We start from the raw sequence: 16,038 nt of genomic DNA on the forward strand, positions 1-16,038 counted from the left end.
GGCCATCACTGGTCTGTAGAGTGAAGCTGCAGTTTGACAGCATCTCCACGATGAAGATCAGCATAATGCAGATTCAGGGATTGTCCTCAGCAACTTATTCCATGGTGCCAGATGGTGTTGTAGTCCAACATCGATTTGGATGTGGTCCAGCATACATTTTTACTTGACAGTTAATGAATAAAGGATTTGGGGGTTTTGGGGGCCTATTACAAAAGAATATGTTAAAATATAATAATAATGCAGTGATGACCCCCCCACAAATGGTCAGAGCGCCTGTTCAGGGGGGAGGAAATGGGGGGATAGAGTGTACCTCCACATGCGTTACGCCCTCCTAGTGAGACCTTTCACTGTCAGGTGAAAAGAAGATGGTGGCTTGACGGCCTGGGTATCAGCCTCCCAATTACTTATTGGGAGGGTTATTAGAGATGGAGTACTCGTAGAGGAGAGAGAGAGAGAGAGAGAGAGAGAGAGAGAGAGAGAGAGAGAGAGAGAGAGAGAGAGAGAGAGAGAGAGAGAGAGAGAGAGAGAGAGAGAGAGAGAGATAGAGAGAGAGAGAGAGAGAGTGTTGTCTGCTAATTCCCCCACACAGTAACTCTGTCATTTCTCGACCGTTTCAGACACAGGGCGGCTCACCGGAACCGGGTCGGAAGTTCCGGGGACCCCCACATGGAGTTTAAGTTGCTCGAGTCAGTATTTAGATATTTGATATTCATTTCATTCATATCAAATATTTAAATACTGAATCAAGCAACTTAAAAGCTGTCTGGGGTGTTAAGACAATAACATTAACAAAAGTTTTTTTTATTCAAGTGAAATATCCCTTTAAAAGTTTAAAGCATAATGACATTTCAGAATTTTGCCTTTATATACATGTAGGTTGTTAATGGTACCCCAACTTTCAGTAACTGTAAAAGAAGTCGCAAAAAAATGTAATAGTGAGTGTGATTTTACTGTCCAGCTCGATCATCAGAACACGTCTGCATGGCTCTTCTGTGCCACCTGCTGCGCTCTGGCTGCTGCGTCATGTTGCTCTGTCCAATCACAGCTCGGCCGTAAGCGCACCGGCTGTGGGGCTCGCGGGGTGATGGCCATTCACTTTAAAGGCTGCTCGGCTCCTGCGTGTGTGTGAGTGGACCGCGTTCCACTCAAACTGCCCGCACACAACAGCGACAGAGTGTCAGTGACTCCTAGTCCTAATATTGGGTTGAGTTTTGGCAAGTTTCGATTGTTTGCCCAGTGGTTTGAGGCTGCGTCGCTGTCCGTGCGTGGCTGACTGAACCGCGGACGTGGGGATACATTATGTGTGAACTGTCTTTTATGGAGGCGCAAAAAGATGTTGGTGCTGACTTGAGTATTGCTTTTGGCTAAAAAGAAAGGAAGACATTTAAGACAGAAGAAAACTCACCACATCACAACATCACCACAACGCATATCGACGAGGAATAAGAAGAGCTGGTGAGTAGTGAATTAGGGCTATTTATTATTATTATTATTATTATGTTTTATCAGGTATTTATTTCGTATTTTGGACATCGCCACAGTAGTGTTTTGGTCAGTTTTATTTCGGGGCTCTGACTTTCTGATGGCAGACCCCGCAGACCCCCATGCACGCACAGTGTTTGCATGGTGAGACCGTTGGTAGCCTACATTAGCCTACCACGCGCTTATCAATCCACCTTCTTAATAACAAATAGGAGAATATAGGCTCGTTCCTCGTTGACAACCTGTTATGTCACTGCATGTCGTTTCAGTGAGTAGGCTAGAGAAGGGCAGAGAAGAATATGCCCATGGTAGCCTAATGAATGTCTGAAACGGCGTTATTATTGATTTAAGTAGTTCTCCCTCCCTATACAGCTCGGAGGCAGGTTCCAAATGGGGCTATATCATTGAAACTATAATTAAGTCGACACAATTTCATTTTTAAATTTAAGCCTGCTATATATCTGAAAGCTACGGAATTGTCTTTAATGTCAGTATAGCCTATACTGTACATTAAAATTTAATTGTTTATTAATCGTCCGGGTCATTGTAGATTGTGGTTCGTCAGTACTGTGGATACAAAGGAACAGTCAGACAAAAAACGTAAAATGTCACAGACATCAGGGTAGGCTGTATAGTAAGTAGCCTGTCCAAATGGACTGGTCACATCACATCTCCACAGACTTAGAAACAATTACCTTTGGCAGATGTTTGCTAGAGACAGGAGACTGTTGCAGAAGCACTTTGTCTTTGCCTAGCCCCTTTCGGGACCCTACGTAAAACTTTTTTGATATTTTGTTGAGTTTTACGTTGGGTCCCTGCTCACTACTGTATTTTCGTATGGAAATTCCTATATGCGGAAGTGGAGATTCTCTCTAAAATAGGACCCGCGGCATGTGACGCCATTATTTTCCTTGAGTTATTCTGAATTCGGTAACTTTAAGTAGCTATACATCCAGCTGCGAATATCTCCTGTGGCGCGGAAGCCGTTAAGTATTTTTAATCTTTGTTTGACCGATTTGGTCGCTTTATTTCTTCTTGTTTGTTTACCGTTTATTGTACCGCCTCCCGGTGTGCGGTTGGCTTGTGAGGCTACGTCCCTGCCTCTGATCTGCTGTGTCATAGCTATAGCGCCACTAGCTAGCCAGATAGGCGGTACAATGAGGTGTCAATAAACAAGGAAGGAAAAGAAGAATCCAAGCTTCCAAATCGGGCAAACATATATTAAAAATACTTAACGGCTTCCGCGCCACAGGAGATATTCGCAGCGGCATGTATGGGTACTTATACTTTACATATTCAGAAAGCCTCATACTGAAGAATATCGTCAAAGAGCGCGGGGAGGCGGTAAACATGTAAACATGAGCCAGTAAATGTTTTAATCAGGTGGCATGGACGACGTGGAACAGGACCCAATGCACTGGGTCGAACAAATGTCAGAAACTTCAGTAGCATTTGGGTTCTGCTTGGAGGGCTAGTCTTTGCCCAGTGTCTGTGGTAAATTGATAATAATAAAAAAAAACGTTCAGGCAGATGGTGTTGTGCATAACTGAAATTGTGCCCTCACCAAACAAGTTAAATAGTGACTTTCAGATGTTTTATCAGTCATAGGGCAGGCAGGTCAAGAATGCAAACATATGCAGTCTGATGACATTTTGTCTTTGACCTTGTGCAACTGACTCCCAATACTGCCAACCAGCCCTTCATGGTCCCCTAGTATGGACCCCTAGTGTCCCTATTTGGGCATGCCATGATGGGAGAACATTTTCAAAAATTGTTTAAATGTATTCACAAATGCAATTTTGATAAAATAGGGTTGAAGTTGTTCAGTTCAGTGGTTTAGTAAACCTTTGCAGTCAAACCTTGTTTGTTCAACATCAGACAAGTAAGTTCACAATACCACGGTAAAGCAAAATAGGTTTGATTGTACCAGTTGAGAAAAGTGCCAGAATTGAGCCTGTATACATATAATGGCATGATTTATAATTTCTAGGACATTTTTGTGGATTATCAGGTCTGAAAGATTCAAGAGTTATGACCCTCAGTTCTCTTAAACGGAATGATTCCCTGGTCTGTAAATGGAAACCTGGGCTTATGAAATGCTATCAAACCCTGTTGTATTGTTTCAAAGGTTGAATCTGCTGTTGCTTGTACAATATGTCATTCTTGGTTTGAGAGCGACAGTGTTGTTTTATGTTGATGTGCCATGCCAGAATTGTGTTTACACCAGCAACAAATATGGTATTTTGACATTCTTGAGTTGTTATGTCCTCGTCTGTCTACCTTTTGGATCTCTATGTCAAATTCTAATTTTGCCATGAAATCCTTCATTGTACCGTATGTTCCTGATATTGTGGTGCACTGCTGTATGTATATAAATATACAATATTTATTGTATATTTGTGTTACTGTATTTATTTAGCAGTGATCTTGAGCTATATGCAGTACTGTACACTATGTATAGGTGCACACCTTTTTTCGTTTTCATATAATATTTCATATATATTGCCACTGGGTGCAATCGTGGATCCAACATGTGGGCACCAAACCATGTGATTTGTAATGTTATTTGGCAGAAATTCTCTTTATCCGCCATGATAGGCTAGACTTCCCGTTCTTGCATATGCTTGCATGCAAGATACGCTTATATGACCTCAGGGTGGCTGGTATGATTAGCTGGGCAGTCAGGAACAGTCGGACTGAGTGTGGAAAATGAATGAACCATGCTCGTCTTGGAACAGCTTCAGTGGAGGTGCACTTGAGCAAGGCTCATTATGTGTGTTCACAAATGTGTGTGCACAATCGCAATGTGCACAAATGGAACTAAATGGACCCTCATCAGGGTCCATTTGTGCACTCTTCTGAGTTAAATGAACACTAAGGATTCTACTGTGAACTGTATGAATATGAAGCAAGGCATTGATGGAAAGGTACATCAGGGTCACAACTCGGTAAAAGGCTTAAAACTGCTGAACTGCTGATGCAGCGCAGCTAGGTGACACCATGCCAAAAAAAACTATCTTTTGAAACTCTGCCAAGGCATAGAGCGGTCATCAGTAGTTGTTATGGTACTGTATAAACCGAATATATTCAGCTTTAATGCTGTCAGGTTTATGCGGTGGGTGTCTTACCATCTGTTTCCAAGTTTTATTGGAGGGATTAAAACTATATGAGACCAACTGAATGATGGCACATCCAAATGGTTTTAATTAGGCACAGGAGAATTTACAGAAAATGGAAAAGGTCATTAATTTTGTTATTTGAAACTCCTCCCACTGCAGTGGTAAAAAAGACGAATCTGAAGAGATAATCAATTTGTCCAACTTATTTATATCCAGAAAATACACACAGAGAGCAGCACCATTTTGGAAAAGAAAAAACAATATTGGTGTCTCATTTGGGATGATGTTCATCATCTGCCTGATTCCTGTAACTGTGATTTCATTTTAACCCATTTTGGGCGGGAACCCATTTTGGTGTTAGCAGATCTACAAGCTCATAGCGCGCCACGCCACCGAGTGGCGTGCTACGAGCTTGTAGGTCTGCTATTTTTGAAAAGTCGAAGTACGACTGACATAGAAACAGCTTTTTCAGAAAACTCTCAGGATGTAGAAGACATTTTTTAGAATCTGATCTCAGGTCAGAATGGGTTGAAGAGCACTGTCACATACTTGATGCCATATCTGTGTTAGACGTAGACGCACGCGCAAAATAAAATAAAGGCCAGAAGATATGGGAGATTTTACTCTGAAAAGCCCCGCCTTCCATTCCCCCCAAAAACCGGGAGGCATAATGTTGCTTGCATACCTCGCAATGATTACGCTAAAGTCTCTCTAGAAGCATTAATATTCTTTTTTTTTTTAAGATATTTTTTTGCGGCTTACGCCTTTTATTGATTTTTTAAGGGACAGATAGTAGGCTGACAGGAAACGGGAGAGAGATGGGGGGATGACATGCGGTAAAGGCCGTGTCGGGTTCGGGAGTCGAACCCGCGGCACACCGCGACTGGATCACCAGTCCGGTGCCCAGACCGTTACGCTACGGCCTGGGCCAAGCATTAATATTCTAAAAGAGAGGCATGTTGAAGTCAGAAATGAAGAAAAAAGTATGCTCTTTTGGTCAAAACCATGGACAGCTCCCTAGATTAGGAGATATGAGGCATTCTTTCTGAGCCGTAAACAAGGAAGTGAAGTGAATGGCAGCACGCATGTGCATGTGTTTTTGTTTGATATCAATAAAAAAGCGCTATGATGTGTTTACACGTCCACTGGATCCAACGGATCGATTAAATATGACGTTTGTACACGTTAATGGAATCCACAACTATTAAAGTGGTAGAACTCAGGACTGCCACCTGCCAGGATACAGTGGATAACTTCCAAGTCTCTAGGCTAAAAGAAAATATCTGAGCTCCCAACATGCTGTGGTGTGTTGTCAGCTTGTAGATCTGCCTTTCCCCCCAAATAATTTAAATTTAATTTTGTTGCTCGTTTTAAAATGTGTAGTGTAGTGGAATAGAGTAGACGTATCAGGAGTTCATTACAGTAGTATACATTTAGGGCTAGGCCTACAGTATGTGATTCTGGTACTGATCACAAATAAAATATTGATGTAAATGTCCATCACAAGCATGCATAGCCATGACTCCTCATAGCAGTCCATGGACAGCTCTAATTTAAGGCTAATAGAAGTGATCTTTTAGCCAGAAGGTGGTCAGTCAGTTTGACAGACCATGGCATGGTCTGTCATCTGGGCAGGAGCGAGCTAAGGAGAAATTCTGTCAACATCTGCTATCGATTTGGCCTAAGCAAGTCCCTTAGGCCTCAAATTCTTCTCTGGCCAAAAACATACCGCAGAAGTTATTGTGCAAATTGAGGGCAGGGTAGTAAATTACTTTCAGCAATCTATGAACAAATATCAAATCAACTCAGGCTAATCCACAGAGTGAACTGACTGACTGGCTGCCACCACAGCATATCTACAGGGCCCGACGGCACAGAGGCTTTCTATCAATTTAAAGTTCTCTTCATATCCTGGGTTCTCTTTTCTCTGCTTGGAACCACTCCAGGGCTCCCAGCACCATCTGCTCTGTGATCTGTCCAGCCATTTGAAGCTCCTTATGAGTGAGAGAACAATCTGTTCTTTGATACTGTACTGTGACACCTGGTGTTGCTCCTATTAATGATGCAACTGTGGTCTTGTGTTGGCGTGTTGGGCTGCGTGTTGCATCTTCTGAGATGAGATGAAACTTTGAGGTGTGGCACAGACAACCTGTGCTCCCCCACTCTGGTTACATGTCTGTTATCACTGAAATGTAATGTGGTTGATGGCCAGAGGACTGAAATGTGTTGGCCCAGTACTGATTCATTACCGTTGGATAAGATTAGAGACCTCAGACCGGTTTTCTAGTACCTATTCCTATTGGTTCATTTTCCCCTGAGGTTTGATACCAGGGCCAGCTTGATGAGTAGTTTTGTTGAGCGGTGTCTCCAAAGGGTCTATACAGGTCCTGTGTATTTTCCCTCTATACTACATTCTTCATAGAACGCTTACCAGTTGTTGTTGAATGTTCGCCTATAGGACAAGCTCAGAATAGGGACGGTCTAGTTCATGTTTGGTGTGTTTTGTTTTGTAATTAACCTTCACAAATGCAACCTTCGAAGTGCCCCTGAATCGGGACAGAGCTTGTTGTGGTTGTATTGGGCAGATGGTTGCCAGTGTGGAGCTGTGCATGTGTGTGTGAATCAGTAGGCTACGAAAAATTTACGTTTATTCCAGACTATTACCATGTGATGCTGTAAGTAAGGGAACCATGGGCAAGACAGTCATGCAAATGAATGTTTCACCAGCTCTCTCTCTCTCTCACTCACACACACACACACACACACACACACTGGACTGAGAAAAAATTAGGCCCAGACGATGCAGGCAATGTACACCAGTTGCGATGATACTTGGCTGTCAGCTGCGGCCTGTAAATTAGTCCAAACTGCGCGTGGGTTTATAAACAGCGGGGCACTGTACAGTTGTGATTTGTGCATGTACCTGGCTGTCGGGACTCGAGACTGGGAAAGCCCACTGCATGCACACTCGCCACAGACACTTCTGACTTCCTTCACGTTATTAGCCTACAGTCCTGGCACTCTACCACTGAGCTGTTGGGAGGTGGGGCACGTGTGTGCCTATGATGTGTGTGTGTGTGTGCTAGCAGCAGCCACCACCAGGCTCCGCCAAACTTTGTTCAACTCACTGTCATTGCATCTCTGTATGTAATATCATTTTATTTTACAGACGACACGGGTGGGCGGCCGTGTGGGCCTCTGGGCCCCCATGCAGTCGCGTTGTCTGCGTCACGGTAGTTACGCCCCTGCCCAGACTGGCCCACCACAACCAGCGAGCAGATATTCTACTGACTTTTCGGGTTGAGGCCCATACAAATACATGAAATACAAGCCCTTAACACCACCACAGTTACAGTACAACATAAAATGATACACAACCAAAAGACAACTAATTTAGTAATTTACTAGTACTAACATTTGGCCCAGTTCGGCCCATCAGAGGGTCGGCCCACCGGGCCCTGGGTACCAGAGCCACCTGGGACAAACGTGAGGCCCTGTGCGAACATTTTTGTGTTAATTAATTAATTAATTAATTAATTAATAAATTAATTAATTAATATCCAAAACGATACAAAAATGACCACATTTCTATCTACAGTATCTATCTACGCAAACCTTATTAGAAAAAATATTAATAGTATATGAAAGCCTTTTCAAATGTTTATAGGTTACTATTGGAATTGCAGGTGCTGCGAAATTACTAATTACCTCATGCCAGTCAGTTGCACAAATATCCGTTCCAATTTCAAAGAATAAAAAAATCACACCCGTACTGTGAAGTAAGTGGTGCAACTCCGTGTGGGGGTTCCCGGAACATCCAGACCCCCAGGAACGTGCCTAGGGGGCCGGGGCGGTTCCGGCGAGCCGCCCCGTGTCCAAAGCGGTTGAGAAATGACAGTTACCATGTGGGGGTCCCGAGGGGGTCCCTGTACTGTACTGTACTGTACTGTACCGTAGGCTCGCAATGGTGCGAGGCCCTGTGCGGCAAGACCGTTCACACTACTTAACTGCTCTGCCTGGTACGTCCTGTAGCCAATGGCCTGCGCACACACACACACACGGGGCAGCGGTGGCCGAACAGTTTGCGGAGCGGTCTTGATATCGGAAGGTCGCTAGTTCGTATCCCTGGACCGGCACGTTAAAATTATCACCGTTGAAGTGCCCTTGAGCAAGGCATTGAACCCCTACCACCATGAAATGTTCTATGAGCAGGGCAAGTTATTGAGCTTAGTCCAGTTACCCTGGGTAAACATGGTAACTTTGCTTAACTTTGCTTTACACACCAACTTGAATCTTTTAGAATCGAATTGTAAGCCTAATAAAAAATATATACAGAACAGTATTTAAAATATAAAACAATTTCAAGTTATTTTGTGAGAACTATACTTGGGAAATGTGGCACTATAGTAATATCACGCATGGACACACGTCCTCTGTCCTACCCTTCTTGCTGCCTCAGCATAGCCAGCTGCCACTTTCTATGACAGCCTACAATGATTTAACATGATGGATAATCGATTTATAAGCCCAGCGTCATCTGAGGTTGGTGTATTTTCCACTTCAACAGAGGAGATTGAGGTGACTGTATGCATTCAGTTTGATGTCTGTGGAAACTGCTGTCTTTTTTTTCCATGCGAGTCCATGAGGTACTTTGGCAATTTGAGAGGAACGCAAACACGGCCTACGTTAAAGGTTAGTTATTATTTCAGATTTTTTGAAGGGATCTGTTGACCAATTGTCCAGTTTCCATTGCATACAGCACTTCACAGTAGCTTTAAATTCTATTGGCTGGCCTGCCTCCAAATTAACCAGTAGAATCTCTCATTTACTCCTCCAGGGGTTTGGGTTATGGGGGGTTGGGGGGTTCCGAGCATTCCATATTTAGACCTACGTATACTACTCGAGTATGAGACTTTCAAGTTTCAACATGAAGTTAGCCAAATTTGGCGTTCCTCTCTCCTCTCCTGCTGTATTGAAAACAAATGGAGTGAATCAGCCCATTTAAGACCAATTCTCACTGTCCTCATCTCTGACTGCCACTTGATATAATTAAACACTTTCACTGAAATGTCATGATGAGGTTTCTGTTCTCACTTTAAGAGTATAGCGTCCATTTGGTTGGTGAACTTGGTTATATTTGACTTGTGCAGTTTCAAGAGTTAAATTCACAGTTAGGATTTTGCAGTAACATATGAAATCATCAGGAGGTCCCATTTACTGGTATAGTATATAAAGTTGACACAGCATTATCTTTCTTTTCAAAATCTTTTTATTCAAGTTTTTGTGACAAACCCAGGGGCAAGTATTAAACAGACATATCAAAAGACACGGCATTATCACAACACAATACATCACCCAATTCAATTCAATTCAATTCAAAGGGCTTTATTGGCATGAGAAAACATATGTTTACATTGCCAAAGCAGAATCACCCCCAAGAGCACTTTAACCTTCTTCAGCAATTTCACAATCGCTGATGTGCATTCATAGCACAAATATAAGACTATGTGCGCAGATCAATTCAGGACTACAAAATGTTTAACAAGGTGAAAATGTGAGCCACGCTTTTGCAGTTAATAGGTTTATGGTGTCTTTTAAATGATTTCAACTTTCGCTCATGACAATCTTGAACTACTGTATAATGTTGCTGTAATGGAACTTTAATCAATAGTTAGCTGACAAGGCACTGATTATTTTGCAATACAAGGTTAGAGAGCTCTTCACTGTGATGATGGACAACACACACACACACACACACACACACACACACACACACACACACACACACACACACACACACACACACACACACACACACACACACACACACCTCAATGTTAATTCAATTATGTTTTATTGTAGTGTCAAATCGCATAATCAGCTTTATTGTCACATCACTGATTGACACGGTTAAAGGGATTGTGACATAAAAAATACGTTTTTGTAATTTGTAAAGTTTTCTGAGCTCAATTACAAACAAAAAACCTGAGAGTTTGAGTTGATAACCCTATAGCAACCCACTTTGGTGAAGAGATTTGGTGTAAATCAGGGGACCAACTATGTAGCTTGATGTTCAATGGACAGGTGGTGCCATCTTGAGAGGTTTTTGTTATTACTTTCAATGAGGTGACGTCACATTCTCTTTCTAGATGGACCCCCTGGGGCCAGGGACTCCTAGTTGCCGATTTCTCTTAAGCTAAATTCTAATTCTAAATCTCGGCCACTCGCTCACTCCCACTCGGTCACTCGGGGTCATTCCAGCGTGACCTGGAAATGTTCCAATTGTTAAAGTGCTCCATCGAGGAGGAGAGTGGAGTCGAGTGGAGGAGCCGAGTGGGCTCTCCGAGACCGCATAGAGCGAGTGTACATCAGGTGCAGGCTCGGTGGGGTATTTTGTGTCCTCGCAGCGGATTTCCGCATCACGTGTACATGTTTTTTCCTTCTCCAGTGACATAAGTCCGCCTCCTCCACATGTGGCACAGAAAACACTGCTTGAAACCCGATACTACTATGCACCCCATCCACTAGCTGCCGGCCGGCTGAGTCGCTGACCCAACACACACATGCACGCACTGTGCGTGCGTGCGTACACACTAAAAAGCTTTGCTGTTTGTTGAAGAGAAAGAGACACATTTTCGCTGAATGATTCTGAATATAGCTTCAGAATGATAAAGTAGCCTATCTAGCCTACATATGTGAAAGTGAAAGGACCACAGCAAGCCACTGGCTTTATTGCGTTGTGTGATATAGAGCACCGAAGTCCTGACGTAACTCGCTCATCCCGACGATTCCCCTGGTTCACGGAAGTAATTTCTCTATGGAGAATAACATGGGGTGATCTTAATATCGTCTACTATAAGCGTTGTGGTCCAAAAATAAACAAGCTGTCTCGGCGTTATTGTCAGGGAGGTGTCTCTGTATCGTTTGCAACAGTCAGTCACTCATATATGATACAGTCTGCTTCTAGCGAAAATCTAACTAATTCAGCAGCAGTAACATTAGCGTTTTCTCTCAGTCAGTTGATTCTTCATATCCATATGAGTGAAGCGGCCGGGGTGACATGTTTATTTTTCAAACACAGTTGTTATATGAGGCGATCTCAAATCGCCTCAATGGGGATTTCAATGCAACGAAACAAATACATGAACCTGGGGACTGACGCCCTCTACTGAAAGTGACGTCAGACTTCGGTGCTCTATAAGCATAATAAAAGTAGGATATATAAATTAGGCCGGCTATATTGTGCGCACATCAAAAGCTATAGTTAATTTATCTCTGTGCATGCCTGAATGCACAGACTGCTATGAATGACGGTGACAAAAATGTATTTATTTATATGTGGACTGAACTGAATATGTAAGTCAGAGAGACTACACCTAATTCCTGTTATAGTGTCCGTTATTTGCAAAGACCGTCGGAGGAGGACTGACAGGAGGGGGGGGTGATTTATACGTGTGCGCATCCTGGTGCTTATTCACTGTTTCAGGAATAAATAGCCTTGCCTTGCACATGTTACCAATACATACACATTGGCCTCGGTTACATGCACAAAATGATGAATTTTCTATTCTGTAATGTAGACTGTACGGCTCTGTTCGGAGTTCCAGTGATCCAGCTGTGTGACACTGTATTGTTCCACCACTTTTGCTTTGGCAATGTAAACGTATGTTTTCCCATGCCAATAAAGCCCGTTGAATTGAATTGAATTGATACACGTCATTAGTGATCGCGGAATGTGCCGTCGCTTTGAAATGACAGCGTAGTACATTCCGATTCTAGAGGAAAATACGACCACCACTCTGTCCTCGCATCGAATCCTCTCCTCCTCCTCTCCTCCTCGCTGGGGGCGGAGCCGAGGAGAGAGTGGAGGACGCGAGGAGAGTGAGCGAGTGTGAAAGTTGCGGTATTGGAATTTAGCTTTAGCCATGCATGTTGGATGGGAGGGGCCACACACCACTCCTAAACCAGTAGTATTTATGGTGACGTCACATTAGCCACCAATCCATTTTGTTGCATTTGTACACTCTTTGTAAAAATGGATAAATTAACACCAAGGACTCATGTGTTTTAAGGTCAGCATTCAGAGCTGTACAACAACAGCTCTGGTACATTAAAAAGGTATACATGATGAGCTGTTTATGACATGCTTTTAGTGATAGTAGAACATTCACATGCCAGTGGCACTGAGGAGACAAATCTGTCTTTTCTCTTTAAAAATAAATATTTTCATGGGCCTTTTTCTGCTTTTATTGATGGTATACAGTAGATGGACAGGAAATGGGGACAGAGCGAGACGGTGAGTGACACGCAACGAGTGTCGTCGGGATCGGGACTCGAACCTGCGACACGCTGTCAGGCTTGGTGCCCAGACCGCTAGGTCAGCCGTCCGGGCCACTCTCAGTCTGTCAGTTGTCGTTGTCGAGCAGAAAGCTCTTACCTCTATATTTGAACTTTTTGTGTTTTCTTTTGTAAATGAATGCCCTTCTACCATGCCATACTACAGCGTCACACAAAATAATCAAAAGTAGATAAGCTACTACTTTGATTGAATTTGAATACTGAAAAGTCTGTTTTGGACATGAAGTCTCCAACTTTCCACCCCAGAGAGACGATTATATACTTTCTTTTAATTGAGAATAAAATAGAAATTGAACTCCTGCACACAGAAACTGCACAAAAATATAGCCTGTGGCATATTTCTTATTCAATGTCATGAAGGCTTTCTTTCGTCATGATCATAAATGGGGGAAATCATTTGCTATACGTGAACACTAGGGCATAGCAGCGGTGGCCATTTTGTGGTGCCACAAAACCAATACATTTTTGAGGGGCGCTAGCTGACGGCAGAAAAGTGAAGACGCCAAAAGTGATTGGCCGGAATTACTTTTGTGATGTTTGGCTGAGCACGGAATGTGACGTATGATGATGAGGGCGCCCCTCACTTCACACGAGTGTGGTTTTTCCCCCTTATAGAGAAACTATTTCAAGCCTGGAAGCAAGCCATCCATGCTCCTGGTGAATATGCCCATAAAACATTTGATTCTGTCATAAAATATTTGCATATAATTTTATACTATAACCAGGCCTGCCTGTTATGCCCACATTGTGAGCTTGTAGATCAGCCATTTTCAGCATTGGACAACATATGATGGAAGTATCAATCAGACGTGTAGAAGTGTATAAGCTTCATAGCTGTACCTCACAGTATAGCAGTTTAGTTTAAACTCAGAAAGCATCTGGCCTTTTTAGATAGTCCCCCATCTCTCACAGACAGCCAGCAACAGCTTGGTAAATACGTTTTCTACTCTTTGAGAATTAAGTTGCATGATTCATAGTCTCTGCATAATGGAGGCGTTTTAATTGCAATTTGGTCGCTGTCTGTGGCACAGCCATCTTAAGCTGGAAAGTGCTGTAAATGTTAATTTGGCTTCAGTTGATGGTACATTTCCGCAAAAGAAAATACACATCTGTAAAGCCTCATTTCTGCACAACGGTGTTTCTCCCCAAACATCAATTGCACAATCATAAATTGAATCCACATTAAAGCCACACAATTCCTATGTAGTTCTTTCCAAATCTTAGTTTACTATGAAAACTTGAAAAACCTGTCAGTCAGTCTGTCCGTCCGTCATATGGCCAATACAGAATTCATTCATATGTTGATCTGACCTCGTCAACCCCTGTTCACTCAAGACACTGCCCCCGCTGCCACCCTTAGATCTCAATATATGGAGCTGACCTGTTCTGACATTCCATATGTTGATCTGACCTCATCAAACCCTGTACACTGAAGACACACTCCATATATGGCCAGACCTCATCAAACCCTATACACTGAAGACACTGCCCCCACTGCCACCCTTAGAGATTGCTATAACGACGCATTAATTTAAATCACCATCCATCATCACAGCACCGGGCCAATTGTGCATTTTTGTTATTCTTTTAAACTTTTTATTCAGCTTTAATACATTTTCTACTGTACATCATTGCAGGTTTTCAGCGAGCCCACCCAGTTTCTGCAGGAACTGCTTTTCTAGTTAACTTCAATGTCGTCAACAGTAGCTAATGCGCTACTAATACTTTTGTCGAATCCTCTCCTCCTCCTCTCCTCCTCGCTGGGGGCGGAGCCGAGGAGAGAGTGGAGGACGCGAGGAGAGTGAGCGAGTGTGAAAGTTGCGGTATTGGAATTTAGCTTTAGCCATGCATGTTGGATGGGAGGGGCCACACACCACTCCTAAACCAGTAGTATTTATGGTGACGTCACATTAGCCACCAATCCATTTTGTTGCATTTGTACACTCTTTGTAAAAATGGATAAATTAACACCAAGGACTCATGTGTTTTAAGGTCAGCATTCAGAGCTGTACAACAACAGCTCTGGTACATTAAAAAGGTATACATGATGAGCTGTTTATGACATGCTTTTAGTGATAGTAGAACATTCACATGCCAGTGGCACTGAGGAGACAAATCTGTCTTTTCTCTTTAAAAATAAATATTTTCATGGGCCTTTTTCTGCTTTTATTGATGGTATACAGTAGATGGACAGGAAATGGGGACAGAGAGAGACGGTGAGTGACACGCAACGAGTGTCGTCGGGATCGGGACTCGAACCTGCGACACGCTGTCAGGCTTGGTGCCCAGACCGCTAGGTCAGCCGTCCGGGCCACTCTCAGTCTGTCAGTTGTCGTTGTCGAGCAGAAAGCTCTTACCTCTATATTTGAACTTTTTGTGTTTTCTTTTGTAAATGAATGCCCTTCTACCATGCCATACTACAGCGTCACACAAAATAATCAAAAGTAGATAAGCTACTACTTTGATTGAATTTGAATACTGAAAAGTCTGTTTTGGACATGAAGTCTCCAACTTTCCACCCCAGAGAGACGATTATATACTTTCTTTTAATTGAGAATAAAATAGAAATTGAACTCCTGCACACAGAAACTGCACAAAAATATAGCCTGTGGCATATTTCTTATTCAATGTCATGAAGGCTTTCTTTCGTCATGATCATAAATGGGGGAAATCATTTGCTATACGTGAACACTAGGGCATAGCAGCGGTGGCCATTTTGTGGTGCCACAAAACCAATACATTTTTGAGGGGCGCTAGCTGACGGCAGAAAAGTGAAGACGCCAAAAGTGATTGGCCGGAATTACTTTTGTGATGTTTGGCTGAGCACGGAATGTGACGTATGATGATGAGGGCGCCCCTCACTTCACACGAGTGTGGTTTTTCCCCCTTATAGAGAAACTATTTCAAGCCTGGAAGCAAGCCATCCATGCTCCTGGTGAATATGCCCATAAAACATTTGATTCTGTCATAAAATATTTGCATATAATTTTATACTATAACCAGGCCTGCCTGTTATGCCCACATTGTGAGCTTGTAGATCAGCCATTTTCAGCATTGGACAACATATGATGGAAGTATC

At 42.9% G+C, this 16,038-nt stretch overlaps 1 protein-coding gene across 3 annotated transcripts in view; it reads left to right on the top strand.

Moving 5' to 3' along the window:
• The first annotated feature begins 1,190 nt into the window (after window positions 1-1,190).
• chrm3b (cholinergic receptor, muscarinic 3b) overlaps window positions 1,191-16,038 on the top strand; it is a 100,651-nt gene continuing 85,803 nt past the window's right edge. For 2 of the 3 annotated variants that reach the window (XR_014570549.1, XM_083786973.1), the window contains exon 1: window positions 1,191-1,455. The gene's annotated coding sequence lies outside the window, so the exon portion shown is untranslated. The remainder of the gene's footprint in view (window positions 1,456-16,038) is intronic. The other variant, XM_083786974.1, reaches the window with a different exon arrangement.

This window comes from Protomyctophum parallelum (genome assembly GCF_964188405.1).
Source record: "Protomyctophum parallelum genome assembly, chromosome: 17".
In the NCBI taxonomy this organism is placed as follows: Eukaryota; Metazoa; Chordata; class Actinopteri; order Myctophiformes; family Myctophidae; genus Protomyctophum; species Protomyctophum parallelum.